General features: G+C 32.4%; 1 protein-coding gene across 1 annotated transcript in view; it reads left to right on the forward strand.

The window, feature by feature from the left end:
* Positions 1-16,628, forward strand: part of LOC111632078 (YTH domain-containing protein 1-like) — a 144,084-nt gene that overhangs the window by 119,407 nt on the left and 8,049 nt on the right. The gene's annotated exons all lie outside the window — the stretch shown is intronic.

The following is a 16,628-nucleotide window of genomic DNA, read 5'->3' on the forward strand; positions in this document are numbered from 1 at the left end:
CAGTGTGGTGTCATTTCTCATTGTGTGAGCATTATTACCCCCATGCCTCTAGCCAAACAATTCCATGGCTTTCCTTTCCTTTTTGCTCCATCATAGGACCAAAGAAAGTTTCCAGAGCCAACAGCCCTTTGAAGAAGACCAGGAACATGATCAGAGTTGAAGAAGGAAATCATTGAAAAATATGAGTGTCATTAAGATTGCTGAAATCAGTCGCTTTTATATTCATTTTATATTAATTTTGTATTGTTTTTAGTATTAAACACTATATTTATTTTCTATAAAATGTATTTGGTATGTATTTTGGAGAATCTAGAATGAATGAATTGGATTTACATTGATTCATATGGAAATAATTGCCTCGGTTTTCATTGTTTTCAGATTTTGTCGATTGTTTTTGGAAGGATTATTGACGAAAACCAAGGTACAAGATCCAAAATGTATGGATCTTGTCTTTCAATTTAGATATCTGTTCTTCCATTAGACCGGGGTGTTGCTTTTTAACACAGTTTATAAAGTTTGCCACCCTCAGTCTGTCCAAGTAGGCAGCCCCTAGTCAGCCAATAGTTTTGCAATAGTGATGCAGTTTTGTCAACAGTCCTGAGCTAGGTCATAGGCATGCCTGCCATGAAGTGCCTTTTGGGCCCATGACTGCTTAGTGGTGTCTGTTTTTGTGTGTTGAGCTATATCCAGGTTCTCAGAGCGTAAGTTTAAAGGTGTGTGACCTTTAAACTTACACTCTGAACAGCTTTATGTAATCTTGATGGTTCTTGTTTTTAGTGGAAAACTCCCACAGTGTCTAAATTTTTTTGTAGTGCAGGTTAACTATATTAGTGAGGCCACGGCCACCTTCTTTATGAGGAAAAGTTAGTCTTTCTACAGATGATTTTGGGTGATATTGTTTATGCTTAGTAAGTGGTGTTCTTGTTTTCCTTTGGAGTTACTAGAGATCTGTGTGTGTCCAATGTATAACTCCAAAAGAATAAGTGATTAACCACTCAGCAGTGAGGGATGACTATAATCGTCAAATTCTTTTGAGGGGTATTGCCAAAAACTAGCCTAAAACTACTGTGAAAAAAAATTCACATAAAAAATGAATTATGTAACAATAAAAAAAGACTTTTCTTTACTAGACATAACTGTTTACAAAATCTTTTTTTGAAATAGTAATGAGAAATAACGTGTGAACTCTAAAAATTTCATACGTTTATTCTCCACTACTAAGTGGTAGCACCATACCTGTCTATTCCACTGTTGGAAGGTTAAAGGACAACATATGTATTAATAGATTTAATAGTATAGTATTTAGGTCTGTAATCTGCATATAATCTGTTCTGATATTCAAGTGTTAAACTTTGTTTTATCTGTGTATGTTCTGGCCAGTTGAAATCCTAAATATTTGTAAAACTCACCCTCTTCCATGGACTCAATAATTTCTCCACTTCTGAGTACGAAATCTCCTTTCTTCAGAACTCCTTTTTTAATATGTAGTGTTTTGCATTTGTCTAGACAAACTCCATTTGTATATCATTTGAGTATGTGTGCATGTGTGTGTAGTTAGTAAGAGATGATAAAGCTGAGTCTGTGAGGATGCATAAAGTTTGATATCCATGTACTGTACATGAGGTGTGATAATGTAAACAGTGTTGTTTTGTTGTGTCTGATATCGTAGCCATATTGCATTTTGTTAAATGCATTAAATAAAGGGTTAAGCGCAAGGTAGAACCAAAGAGAACTCAAGGAATCTCCTTGAAAAATTCTTTGCTTGATGTATATTTGATTTGTTTTTATGCGAGTGTTATGGAGGTTAAGATGTTGTTTTCCAGTGGAGCATAGTAGAACTAAGGAAACTAGAGTTGGTAATGGATTTTATTGATGCAAAGTGTGTGCAGCAGCCAACTGTCTGTGACACTGTCAAATGCTTTTCTGTAATCAACATGTGTATGTTTCTGAGTTGCTTATGAACTTGCCATAGGATAACAGAGTTAACAAGTAGTAGTTCTTTGCAACATTTGAGATTTCTACGGCAGCCTTTATGTTGTTCTGTAAGAATGTCGTGTTCATCAATATGATTGTATATTTTATAAAGTGTTGGAAGACATGTAATTGGTCTGTATTGTGCTGAGTCTTTGGTGGTGGTATTTTTTGGTTTCAAGTAGGTGATGCCCTGCATGAGAAAATTTGGCATGTCTGTGGATTGTTGATGATGTGAGTTAAATGCTTAGACAGTTTCTAGTGCAGGAATGTGAATTTTTTGTACCAGAAATTATGAATGTTGCCCACACCAGGTGTTGTCCAGTTGTGTGCTTTCTGCATTGTGCAATGGATGTCTTGTGTATTTAATTCAACAGAATGCATACCAGATGTGTCCTGCATGTTTTTGCTCTTCTTTTTGATCCAGTCTTCTTCAACATTGTGCATGACAGCAGTAGACCAAAAAGAAAAACCAATAATTTGTGAGTTCTTCTTCAGTTAGCATGCCATTGTGTTGGGAATTAATACAAGATTTGGTATTAATTTGCCTGTAAAAGAGTTTTTTGTTGTTTTTGTACAGAGCAAATTTTGTATAATTTCAGTCGCCATGCTTTGGCTGCAAGTTTTTATTTCAGTGTGTCAATGTATTCTGCAATGTGGACATTGTGTTGTTTGTGCTTGGTGTGTGTTTTAATTTTCTTGAAAACCTTTTTAGTTGTTTCATTAATTTAGCATATTGTGTCAGCTTACCTAGATGCTGTCTAATATTTTTTATTTATGTTTCTATTCTTCTTTTCCAGGCAGGCTTCTGAAGAGTTTCGATTTGTGTGCTTCTGTCTGTGGATGTACAGTAGAGCTTCGATTATCCGACTCAATTGGGGACTGGGGTTGGTCAGATAATTGAAAAGTCGGATAACCGAAAAGTATGAAAAAATCCATTATTAGCGTAGTATATTATTATATCCCATGTAATTAGTATATTAGTATATCGCTATTAATCTACTTCGCGTTGAATTTTCATCGATGTTAAGCCTAACAAAAATTTTTTAAAATAATAATCGTCGCTATTGTATCGTTAAAAATTAGAAAATTAAGCCTTGTTTAAATACTGGCTCTCTTTCATGGTTGAATGAGTGTTGCCAGCTAAAACACGTAAAAATAATATTAAAGTAGCCAAGACATAGCCAAATATTGTAGCGCCACATCACTAGCGGACATTTGAAATTTGCCGACTAGGACGGTCGGTTAACCGAGGTGACGGTAAATCGGGGGTCGGATAATCGAGGCCCTACTGTAATTTTAGTCCATGGTAGATCACTACTGTGACTGCAACAATATAGACTAGTGTGTGGATGTCCAAGAGTATAGAAATAGAATGAATGTAATCTGTAATATGTAAGTGTTGATTTTGGAAATGCATGGTTCTTGTACAGGGTCAGTGTCTGTAAATTTAGTGAGTGTTTCTTGGAAAAGAAGAGAGAGAGAGAGTATGTATTAAACCTAAATCCATTTCAATGAAGAAGTGTTGGTATTGTCGGCATCAGTGAAAATAGTGGTGTAGGAACAGTATTGTCAGTGCATGTATTTTGATGATCCTGATGGATAATATGATTGTTGTTGATGTTGGGAGTATTGTTTGTCGGTATAATTGTTCTGCAATTTGTTGTTTGATATGTTCTGGTGTTGTTTGAGATAAAAGGTTATGTATAATTATTCTGTATTGATCAATAACTCTCTGTACAGTGACTGTGAGATGAGGAATAATGTTGTGAAAACAAGTAATGTAACTGTTGTCTGTATGCTATCATGTCTGTTTTAAGTTTTCTGATGGTAAAGTAAGTACAAATGATAAACTTGCTCATTTCTGATATTCATTTCTTCCATTAGCATGATTTACCTGCCTTAGTGGTCTGTGGCTGGATTGCTTCAGAAACATCAAAGTTAGGCTGGTTTTATTAAACTGGTGTGGACATTGCAGTAGTCATACTCAGACCAGTGCTACTTTCACCACTGTGGGTCAAGGGAGACTGTGACAAATTTTTCAAACATGGGTTTCTGCCTAACTCAAGCACGGACCTTGTTAACCCAGGTGATGTCCGATATTACACTTGGATCGTGTTATCACCATCTTTAGGTCTCCACAGGTGTGGGTTCATTTACTCTTGGTTTCATTTCTCCCCACAGACCTCACTGACATGACTGACCCTACCATAAGCAGATGCTCCAGCCAGCATAACTTTGTGGTTCATCAGAATTACTGAGCTCTCTCTTCTGAATTACAGTGAGCTCTCTCATCACAGCAAGGTGATGGTGACTGGCGAGAGAGTTGTCGTTATTAACTATATTAGCAAGAAAAAGAAAAAGGAGTCGATAAAAAGGTCATAAGAATCCTTGAAGAGGTCAACAGTCAAAAAAGTCTGGGGTCCCCTGATCTAAAACATACATTTTACTTTTTAGCCAGAATAATTGATACTTGTATAACAATGATTAATGTGCTTGACTCTTCATTATCATCCATCAAGGGCAGGTAGAGTCCTATAAATTTGGCCATGCCTTTAAGTTTCATATTTTCTGACTAAAGTAATAAATTGACAAGAGATGTTTAGGTTAGTATGTTTTTTTATTTTCTGAATGCATTTGAGTCTGAACAAGTTCTTTTCCATTTTCTATCTATTCCAGCCTGAGATTGGATCAGATAATCTTCTGGCAGGTAGCTGTTCAACATTCCAAATCCTAAAGTGATTTCTTAAATATTTTATCTATTAGTTTCAATGTGATTTAATTCTTATTAATTGTTTTATTCAATTTTATTGCCAAAGCAGAAGAAATTGTTTGCTTTTGAGATGAAATGCTTGATGTTTGAAGAATAGACCAGAATCTTTAATGTTAATACATTTTTTTTTTTCTGGATGTTGATATATTTTTACAATGAAGTCAAATAGATTTGTGACAGATGTGGTTTGATGTATCCACATCAAATCATCTCTGAAGCTTTGAGGTTTATACTTAGCTCAAATCCACATCTTTGCAATAGGTTCACTTTGACTATCCAGTTATTATTTAATGTTCTTAAAAGTGACAACATTTGTTTGTATTACTCTGTATAAGTAATGTAGGATAGAAAAGTATATTTGGAAGACTTGGTTATATGAGATAAAAGTTGTTCGAGTGAATATTTACTTTTTAATTTCTAACACTAGTTAATCAAAGAAATTAAAAATTGTACAAGTTAGCTGAATAACTGTTCATACTACAAGTGTGATTCTTCTAGTGATAAGTGCATTAATTGCCAGAATTTATCTCTGCCTATGAAGATAAAACAGATGACATGAGTCTATCTATAACTGATTGGCATTTAATGCTGGAATATTTGATTTATAAGCTCACCATCACAAGTGGATAAAGAGAGTATGCATGCAATGCAGCATAATTCAATATAAATCCAAGTTGATTAAGAAATGCTACAAAAAATGTGGTTTTTTCTAGTGATGTTATCACCCATTGCTCCATTACACTTGCCATATGGCCAACATACCTGGGTCAAATCATTTGTAATAATGTCTAAGAATTTGTCCTGAACTCAAACTGTGTCCTTCAATACAATTTTTCTGCTATTTCTTATGAGAATATTTTTAAAGTTGGGTATTCACATGAGCAATTTTGCCACATGATTCAAACACTTTTGACACTATGCACACATGACCTAGAAAAACTGATCACCAAAATCATGCGGTTAAGTGTAAATTAGACACTCGAGCTGGATGAACTTTTTTCAAGCCAATCGACAATGAGTGAGACAGTTTGGCATCATTTTATGCAAAATGGTTCGGTGGATAGATACATCAACTAAGAAATTAATGATGATGGTTTGCAATTTTTTCAGAAATTTTTGATAAAAGTATGAAGATAAAAAATAATAAATGGATGTTTTGTTTTCTTTTTTCCATAATGAAAAGTATATCACTAAGACGATAATGCCATTGTCGGTCATATTCTCTTTTCTGCTGCCAGATAGCATAAGAATGAAACAAAATGGCTATCAACAGTGTAAATTGTGCAGAAATTATGTGATTATATGCTGGTTGGTATGGCAAAATCACTCTCATGAATACCCAACTTAATTCATTCCCAAACATCTGATTAAGTCTAACAAGTTTTCAGTGTTTCAATTCCAAAATTACACTGAAACACTGTCAGTTTATTGTTTTAGCATATTAAATGTTAACAACTCCAATTACCATACTAATAAATACTAAATGAGGTCATTAAAGGATATGTTTATAAGCAATAGCTCAAAAAAATAAATGTATATAGTACTGTTTATCAGAAATTGTATAAAATTGTATTTTCATTAATATTCAATAGATGCCAGCTGGATGATTAAGGCAGTTAAGGCACCAGCCTGCTGCCCTAGGGTTTGAATCCGGATGGTGCGAAGAACCCTAGATGGTTCTTGGGATGGTCCATCCCGGATATGTCGGGTCCCTTACCATCTGGACTCCCAATTGTGAGCTTGGCCAAATTTACAATGGGCCCAAAAAAGGTCATCTCAGTACCCACGGGACAAAGTCAAAAAATATACATGTCATATGCAGTTGGTGACCAAGGCAGTTAAAGTATCGCCTACCATATTGAAGGATCCAAATTGAGTTCAAATTAATTTTTTTTAAATGCTGTATATTACCGTTGAAAGCATACATTTATGATTGCAGCAAATTTTTAGTTTGTACAGGTCTCTTTTTGCATTAAACAGACTAGAGATAAGATAAGTTGATTATCATCCATTTTTGACATGTATACATCACTAGGTTGGTTTGTAAGTGCCACAAATAACAGAATTGGTGATACTAGCTGCTTTGTTCACATGACTCATTTACTTTTATTAGTCTTTATTTTGATTTAGAACACTTTATAATTACTACAACATACTGGTATATACAGGGACAATTTGACTTCTGTCTACAATTTTGTAATGGCAATGGAATTGTGTGTGTGACCTAGTCCTAATTTATCTTTCTTTAGGTACATCAATGCTTCATTCATTGTTTTGGTAATAATGTTATGCCTGGTGCCAGTATTGGCTATTTGTGAGATTGTATGAAGAATTTTTTCTTGGAAGCAAGATGACCAGTTGGCCAAGGTGACCAAGGCATCAGCCTGCCGCTCCAGGTGTCACAGATCTGAAATCTGATAAATTGTCCAGGGACAATCCATCTTCAATACGTCCAGTCTCGTTCCTTTCTATTGTCAAAACCATTCTCTTTGTACATCTGGCCAAATTTGCGGCAGGCCAGAAAAAAGGCTCTCGGTGTATACAGGGCAGAAAGAGAAAACAAATGCAAAAAGTATTTCAGTGAAGAAGTAATGTTTTTCTTGCTCATGATATCCACTTATTAAAAATAAAATATTATACTGTATCTTGACATGATCTTGGCATACATATTCAATTTACTGATATGTTAAATATCATCATGTTAGCATACTCTTTATAGTTTTTAATAATGTTGAATATTTGTAACTATAACTAAAACATTAAATAAATCTAGAATTTTCTTTAGTTCAGTCAGCTTAAATCTTCAGTTTTTCATCTCCCTTTAGTCTTTAATTTTCTTGTTAACCATTGAATTATTCAGCTAATTGTTCTCCATCTCTATATCTAGCCATTAAAAGTGATATTAGATTATCTTCGGTACTCAAATAAATTTAATTAATTAATTGATTTTATCATTTTCATCAATATACAAACATTCACAAGTACTATTTTCAAGATTTTTCCATTATTTTACAAATAGCTTCAAAACATATTGCATTTCATGTTTTGAACTTGATCCAAGGCTTGTTTTCTAAGTATCTATAATTGTTCTTTGCATTGGATAGTTAAAGTATACAGCTTAAACTGTATTTGAATTAAATAGTTATCTTTAATATACTTTGAAAATATTTGTTAATACACCCTTTACTTTCTTGGCTTTTACGTATACATAACAAGGGAAAGCATCGGAATTGTGTCAAATTTGACCCTTTGAGTTTTTTGCAAATCTCCATGTTTCAAGACCTCCCAAATCCAAAAAAGTCAAAAAAATTCTGTGGATATATGTGTTTGTTTGTGTTTATGTGTATATGTCGGCATCTATTTTGCTTAATAGCTCATGGTGGGGTAAAGATTAAATAACAAAATTTGGCATGGTTGTTTGTATATGAGAGGCATTGATGCTATTAAATTTTGTTGGTTAAAGGTCAAGGGAGTGGAGAGATAAAGGGAGTCGTGTGTATCTCCAGTTGGGTTGGACTTAATGATGATTTTACTCATTATTAACATTTATACTTTTTTATAAAACTCGTCCCTATCCTCAAAATAAGTAAAACGGCAAACCGTATTTGGAACAAGACTATGTCTCAGAGACTCGCTACTAAGCAGAATCACTTTGACTCTCAAAGTGGGTCTCGTTCTCATTCTCCAATCTTCTTTGGTATCGCTGCTTTTGGGTGCAATTGTTCAAACTTTGCCAGCCACGATCACAAGGTCATCCATGATCCATTTTTGATGAAATTAACCTATCCAATTTTGAAATTTCTCTCCGTTGTGTGTCGGCCCGAGTTGAATTTTTGTCAATGCGTAACAAAAATTTCCCGTTTTTGAAAAAATAATCATGGCTATTGTATACTCTAAAATTATTTTTTTATTTTGCACAAAACAATATACAGTTTAACCTGATTATAATGTCATCGGATGTAACGTCAAAAACCCTAATATAACGTCAAATTTTTATTGGTCCTACGATTTTACTATACTAGATAATGTTAAAAAACCTACTTGTAACGATATAAAACCATTTTAACATCATATTTGAAGCACTCCCAAATTTACAAAATTAGATTACAAATTTTATTTAACATAGAAGAAACTGTGTGTTCAGTCCTAAGGTCAGGGTTTTCACTTCTTAGAATGACTGTGGATGGTACTCTTCCCCACCTGACTTCGGTGGGGTGAGGTGCCTGTTTTGCCTGTTTGTAGAAGAGGGTCGCCATTTTGAATTTTATTTTGACTCGGTTCTCGGTTCCCTGACTATCTACAAGTCTGGATTTTTTTATGCACAAATGATTTGGGCATCTAATACTCTGTTTCAAATATCAACTCTCAATATGTACTCCCTCATACCTCTATGCTGGTAACATAAAACAGCATAATATTTTTTTCTGTAAGACATTGTGGTGGTACACCAATATATTTTTGTTATATTTTTATATATATGATTTTCTATCTTTCCTTCTTTCTTTGTTCTGTGTTCCTTTGTCTATACTTTCTGGAACTTTCGTCCAGGTGTGGGTGGTCGATGACCCAATTAGGAGACAAAGGATTAGAAATAGCCCAGAGGGCAAGTGAAAAAAAAATACTAAATTTTAAGTTAACTAGGAATTTTACACTAAATACAAACAAAAACTTGAGTGTAACAAAAAAATTGACGTGATGGAATTTTTTTTGGTATTTTTTCGTTTTCACCAAGTTGAAATCTATAAGAAAATGTATAAAAATCCTATGCAGTTTTTTACTTTCAGACCTGTGTAATAGAAGTTAATATATGAAAGTAAAGATATTATTTTTACCACATTTGTAATTATAGTACAGAAAAAACTCTTAGAATATAATCATTGTCTTTATAACTTCGATAGTACTGTCACCGTAAAAACTTTGCTAGCCGGACCTCCACTGCAATTCAGATGCAAATGCAAATAGTCATGTGATTAAAAGTTTTTACGTCAAAGGTTTTTACACTAGTGGAGTCTTGGCCTACTCAATTCTTAGTTGCAAATATGGCCAAAATGTTCTTATGACGTATTCAAGAGCAATTAGCATTCTCATTTAAAATTCTAAGTGTAAGGATGGTTGCTTGAAGTAATCAAAAAACATTTTGTTATTTGCTGGTTATTGAAAGGGTCAGTTTGAAGAATTCTCAGTTCAGTAATATGTGTTGTTTCATTTTTATCTTTGTCCATCTCGAATGAATTCTGCTGTACTCCATTAGTTGTGTACCAATATTTTGACAAATTTATTTGCCGTCAAAACTCCAGTTATATTTTATTATTTAGAAAGCAAAATTGGATTGACAGTGAATGAACTGTTGAAATATTTGTAACTGATGGGGTACAGCAGCATTCGACCAATGTGAATACAATAATTTTTTAGGTTAAACGAGAACACAAACAAATCCCTCAATTTATAATTTAGTTGTTGTCTGAAATTTGAAGATGTGGACATTCATTAGTATATTTTTTGGAATGTTTATCTTCCTATTTCTGGTGAGCATTATAGTGTGAAAGACATCTTGTAAGGAACTTTGTTGTAGATGTCATACTTGACTCTGGGGTACCTAATAATAAAAACAAACAAAATACATTTTTACTGTGGTAGTTGACTTATTAAGATCATAATTTCCTGTTTCTGAAGCCATATAAAGAAACCATCTCATTTTGATTGAAAAATCCTTGTTTGTTGTGAACATGAGTCTTTTCATGATCATTCTGTTCTCATGTTCTCTACCTCCTGAGTTTTGTTTTTCTACTTATCAGTGAAGTGTTTATCATTTCATTGACCTTGTCTATTTCTCGCTGTCTCACAGCTACAGTGCATTTGTATCATACAAAGATGTGCAACTGTAAACTTTGGTAAAAAAAAATAAAAAATACTACGGTATTTTTCCAGGCATCAAGCTACAGCTTAATGAATCCAACAAAAGACTTGAAAGCTTTTCTTTTAAATACATTTGTTTGCAATGTTGAATCAAGCAAAAACTGATGTCAGGATAGAATAAATCCAAAAACATTTTGCTTTTTTAAAATAGGATTTTTGAAACTTGATTTTTATCAAAAATGCAATATTTATCTAACTATTGATTTTATCACTAAATCAATCATTTGATGTATTTTTCTGAATTTCTTGCAAAGAAGTGATAAAATTTGAACTGTCATTTTATATAAAAATACTTCTAAATTGATGATGATTTTTTTATTATAATATTGAGATTTTTTCTTTTAACATTTTAAATATAAAGGTGATTATACAAAATATAGTATTTTTCTTACTGCCATTGTGGTTCTGTAATGAGATGTTCCATATATAATAAATATAAGAATGCTTTTAAATCCTCTGATGTTCAGGATGTTATATATAAAATATNCGAGGTCATCCAGCAGCCGCCACCCCAATCGCCAACTCGGGTACCCGTTCCATCCTAAAGATATATTTCTGTCTCTCTCTTTTAATCTAACTCTCTTTTCCTTTTCCCTTTTCTTTTTAGATATAAGTAGGTTTAAGTTAGAAGTTAAGTATCTCTTTGTATTTTGAAAGTTCTTGCTCGACTGTGAATCGAAAAAGGTGTTGTTTGTTCTTTTGTTTGGAGTAAGGACTCGGGAGGTCGGAATCAACAAGAACCTTTCCTGTATATGTTCACAGAAAAAAATAAAGCACGTCTTATTTGTTTTATATACCCGTTTCTTTGTGAAAACAACCCGCACCACGTGCATATTACCACAACATTTACTCAAACATTTTGTCACATCCTCTTTAAATTTTTTTTGTTATTAACTACCCCATTCCAGTCTCTATAATGCTGTCACAGATATCCACCCCCTAAAATTACTTAATGAGTATCCTCAATTGATCCTCTTAATTGTACGAAGGAATAATGTACTGTACAGTACAGATACTGAATATTAAATTATTTTATTATGTGTATAAAATACAAAGCAGTGGCATAAATGGTGTAGTTTGCTATGCAACACTTCAGAAACAAAAATGAATTGTCTGTTACTCGAGGGTCTAGATCCTAGCATTACATAATGTTTTTGTAATATATAATATATATTTGCTGAACTCTTCTCTGATTTTCTATAATTTCTATATGAAAATAGCTTCAAAATTGTTTACATTTATTATACTTTTAATTGAAGATAGTGAAAATAAATTAATATAATTTTAACTTGTATGCTATATTCATTTACTGTCAATGTTAATTTATCTTTTGATCTTTCTAAAGTAGTCTCTGCTAGCAAATGGCCAAAATTATAATTATTAATCATTGAATATTTTGATAATTATAATCCAGATTGATTTCAGTCTAGAATTAGGCTAATTTAATTAATTAATAATTACATAATTTCATCTAAAGACGGGTGGTTAAGCTCTATCTTATGCTCAGATTTAATTGCTGCTTTATTGCATTTGGCACGGAGGCAACTAGTATATGGTCTTGTCTTACAGTGGATCTAGAAGCAAAGTTCAAACAAAGCAGCATAAGCAGATATGACATTGCAGGTTCTAATCCTGCTCTGAGCTGATTTTAATTTTCAGTATTTTCTAAATTATTTAATTAAAATTTAAAATTAATTTTTAATTATTAATTTTAGTGCAAACACGCATCTTAATTATCTACTTGTAGGCTAAATTCCATGATTATTAGTTTAATCTAGACAGTCCATGGACTTATCCTTCTTGTTTAATCTAGACTGAAAACAATCATCTTTCAGATCCATTTGACAGTCTAAAAATTAGATTATTTTGCTTAGGATTTATTAATCAGTCTATTGTTTATTGTGTTTATATATATATATATATATATTGAATAATCTGATGTGTCACAACTCCTTGACAATAAACAACTGAAACACAAAACTCCATTAACTGATTAAGAAGCAGCATTTATTTTGTATGAACATTTTCTAAGCCATTTCAAGTGCTATCAAACTGTAAATGCTTCTTAATCAGTTAAAGAAATTTTGTATTTCAGTGTTAACTAATTGTTTATTCTGTACAAATACTATTATAAGTAATAGGATAAATGATAAGTGGATACAAAGATTTTGCAATTTGTTATATATTTTCAAATCTGTTGGATTATACGGCAACATAACATAATAAATTTTATAGTTATTTGTATTTGGTCTGTGAATAATCCATCTTAATTGTTGTTATAAGTAAATTTTTTTTATCAATCCAAACTGATAATTTATAATAATATTTTTTTCTCCTTTATACATGAAGTGATAGAAGTTTTGTTTTTACCATCTAATTATTATCCTGTCAATTTATTGGCATAGACAAGAATCAAAAATCAATTTTTAAAAAAGCAAAAGTCAGTTTTTTTCTTTAAAAAAAACCAATACAAAACTCGAAAATTAACAGATGTTTTCAGTTAAGTGGCAAGTTTAGAACTGCATTCTTAAATTAGAACATCAATAATCATATTCACAACCAAGGATTGAGAGTTAATTAGAATTTAACCTGTAAGCATTCATGTACTAAAAGTGAATGGTGATTGCTTAACTTCTAACTGTAAGGCCAAGACTCCACTAGCGTAAAAACAGGCGTAAAACCACTCGCCATAAAAGCTTTTAATCATGTGAACGTGATATTTAACGCCTGAGCAGGTCATAAAACCTGTGTAAAAGTGAGTTGAGCAGTGTTCAACTTTCAGTGCGAATACGGCCATAAAACGGTACCATTCACCAATCAGAAGTCAGTGAAATCTAGGTCATTGTAACACAGTGCGAAAATGGCGGAAAACGAGCTTTTGTGTACATTCCCTCATGGCTACTCTAGAATAGATCTGGAAAGATTTATCGAAAACATCCGAAAGTGTTCATGTATCTATGACAAGAAGTATCCTGATTATAATAATGGATGCCAAAAACACGCGATATGGACGGCCAAAGGAAAATCCTTTAATTTAGAGGAGTATATAATAATAATAATAATAATAATAATAATAACTTTGTTTTGGTTATTATGCCTTGACTTTGGTCCGGCATAGTACACAGCCACCGGTGTGAACTGAGTATAACTCACAAAACATAACAATAATAATAATAAAGGAGGAGGAAGGGCTGTCTGCTTTTGCAAACTTAGCGAGGAGTATATGAAAAAATCTAAGCTTATAATGCTGTATATTATCTTAATTAATAATACAATAACACAGGTCTGCAAAAAAAAAATTTTTTTTCAGCTGCATGGGATATTTTTGCTGAATTATATGTTTTAAAGATCGGAGATTCTAAAAATGACTTCCATAACATCCCATCACATATAGGTTTTTTGCAAAATGAAAACAAATATTTGATTAAAAACTCTTATTTATTATAATGAACTAAATATATTATATTTTCTTACAACTAATCAAAAAATTGTTTTTGATATTTATACATAATGTTAGGTCTACTCTTTTTTCTTATGACACCCATTTCTTCTTCTCTTTGATGCTTCTCCGAACTTGTTTCTGATTTCCTTCTCTGGTTACTCAATTGAGCATCCAACTGTAGTCAGCTAACACATTGATATCCCATTTTCCTTGGTAACGTCTCTTGATATCACAGACATCCTGGTGAAATCTTTCACCCTGTTCTCCACTGTAGGCTCCCTAGTTTTTGGGAAAATAGTCAAATATGGGAATGCAAGAAATGAACTTTTAAACTCATCTTGCATCTTTGAGCTTTATACGCTGCCAGCATGCGTTGTACAATGGTTTTGTAGTCAGGGTCCTTAGTATTTCCCAAAAACTTATGTACTACATTATTGAAAGAGTTCATGCTTCTTTTTCCTTTTCTCCCATTGTTTCCAAAAGAGGGGATCAGATAAAGGGGATGTTGACTTTTCTCTGTGTATTCACCACAAACATAACAGAAGCTGTTTGGAGAAATTACACATCCTCTGCGAACCACATTCCAGAAATAAAAATACAAGCACAGTAGCATTCAAATGCTTGCTATAAACTGAGTGTGGCATTAGATGGCCAGTGAGATACTAAACTTATTTAGCTTGTTGAAACATGATCTAATCCAACAGCAAATTGTTTATATTTATTCCTAGTATCCAGATAACATGTCGAAACATGCTCAACCTCACCAGTAATATTACTCACTATCAACTTTTAACCTGTTTCTACACGAGCATGCGAGCTTCCTCTTAACACTAAAACTACTTAACCCATCTCCCCTATCACTATTCTCTTCAACCATTAACATTTTTATATATTTATTGCCAAGTCCAGCTATAATTGATAGAATTAATGTGAGAAGTCTTCATTTTAAGGCCATTTTTTAAATAATAAAAAAAAATACTAAATTTTAAGTTAACTAGGAATTTTACACTAAATACAAACAAAAACTTGAGTGTAACAAAAAAATTGACGTGATGGAATTTTTTTTGGTATTTTTTCGTTTTCACCAAGTTGAAATCTATAAGAAAATGTATAAAAATCCTATGCAGTTTTTTACTTTCAGACCTGTGTAATAGAAGTTAATATATGAAAGTAAAGATATTATTTTTACCACATTTGTAATTATAGTACAGAAAAAACTCTTAGAATATAATCATTGTCTTTATAACTTCGATAGTACTGTCACCGTAAAAACTTTGCTAGCCGGACCTCCACTGCAATTCAGATGCAAATGCAAATAGTCATGTGATTAAAAGTTTTTACGTCAAAGGTTTTTACACTAGTGGAGTCTTGGCCTACTCAATTCTTAGTTGCAAATATGGCCAAAATGTTCTTATGACGTATTCAAGAGCAATTAGCATTCTCATTTAAAATTCTAAGTGTAAGGATGGTTGCTTGAAGTAATCAAAAAACATTTTGTTATTTGCTGGTTATTGAAAGGGTCAGTTTGAAGAATTCTCAGTTCAGTAATATGTGTTGTTTCATTTTTATCTTTGTCCATCTCGAATGAATTCTGCTGTACTCCATTAGTTGTGTACCAATATTTTGACAAATTTATTTGCCGTCAAAACTCCAGTTATATTTTATTATTTAGAAAGCAAAATTGGATTGACAGTGAATGAACTGTTGAAATATTTGTAACTGATGGGGTACAGCAGCATTCGACCAATGTGAATACAATAATTTTTTAGGTTAAACGAGAACACAAACAAATCCCTCAATTTATAATTTAGTTGTTGTCTGAAATTTGAAGATGTGGACATTCATTAGTATATTTTTTGGAATGTTTATCTTCCTATTTCTGGTGAGCATTATAGTGTGAAAGACATCTTGTAAGGAACTTTGTTGTAGATGTCATACTTGACTCTGGGGTACCTAATAATAAAAACAAACAAAATACATTTTTACTGTGGTAGTTGACTTATTAAGATCATAATTTCCTGTTTCTGAAGCCATATAAAGAAACCATCTCATTTTGATTGAAAAATCCTTGTTTGTTGTGAACATGAGTCTTTTCATGATCATTCTGTTCTCATGTTCTCTACCTCCTGAGTTTTGTTTTTCTACTTATCAGTGAAGTGTTTATCATTTCATTGACCTTGTCTATTTCTCGCTGTCTCACAGCTACAGTGCATTTGTATCATACAAAGATGTGCAACTGTAAACTTTGGTAAAAAAAAATAAAAAATACTACGGTATTTTTCCAGGCATCAAGCTACAGCTTAATGAATCCAACAAAAGACTTGAAAGCTTTTCTTTTAAATACATTTGTTTGCAATGTTGAATCAAGCAAAAACTGATGTCAGGATAGAATAAATCCAAAAACATTTTGCTTTTTTAAAATAGGATTTTTGAAACTTGATTTTTATCAAAAATGCAATATTTATCTAACTATTGATTTTATCACTAAATCAATCATTTGATGTATTTTTCTGAATTTCTTGCAAA

The sequence above is a fragment of the Centruroides sculpturatus genome, unplaced genomic scaffold (genome assembly GCF_000671375.1).
Source record: "Centruroides sculpturatus isolate CEXI.00-Female unplaced genomic scaffold, Cexi_2.0 scaffold724, whole genome shotgun sequence".
Lineage (NCBI taxonomy): Eukaryota > Metazoa > Arthropoda > Arachnida > Scorpiones > Buthidae > Centruroides > Centruroides sculpturatus.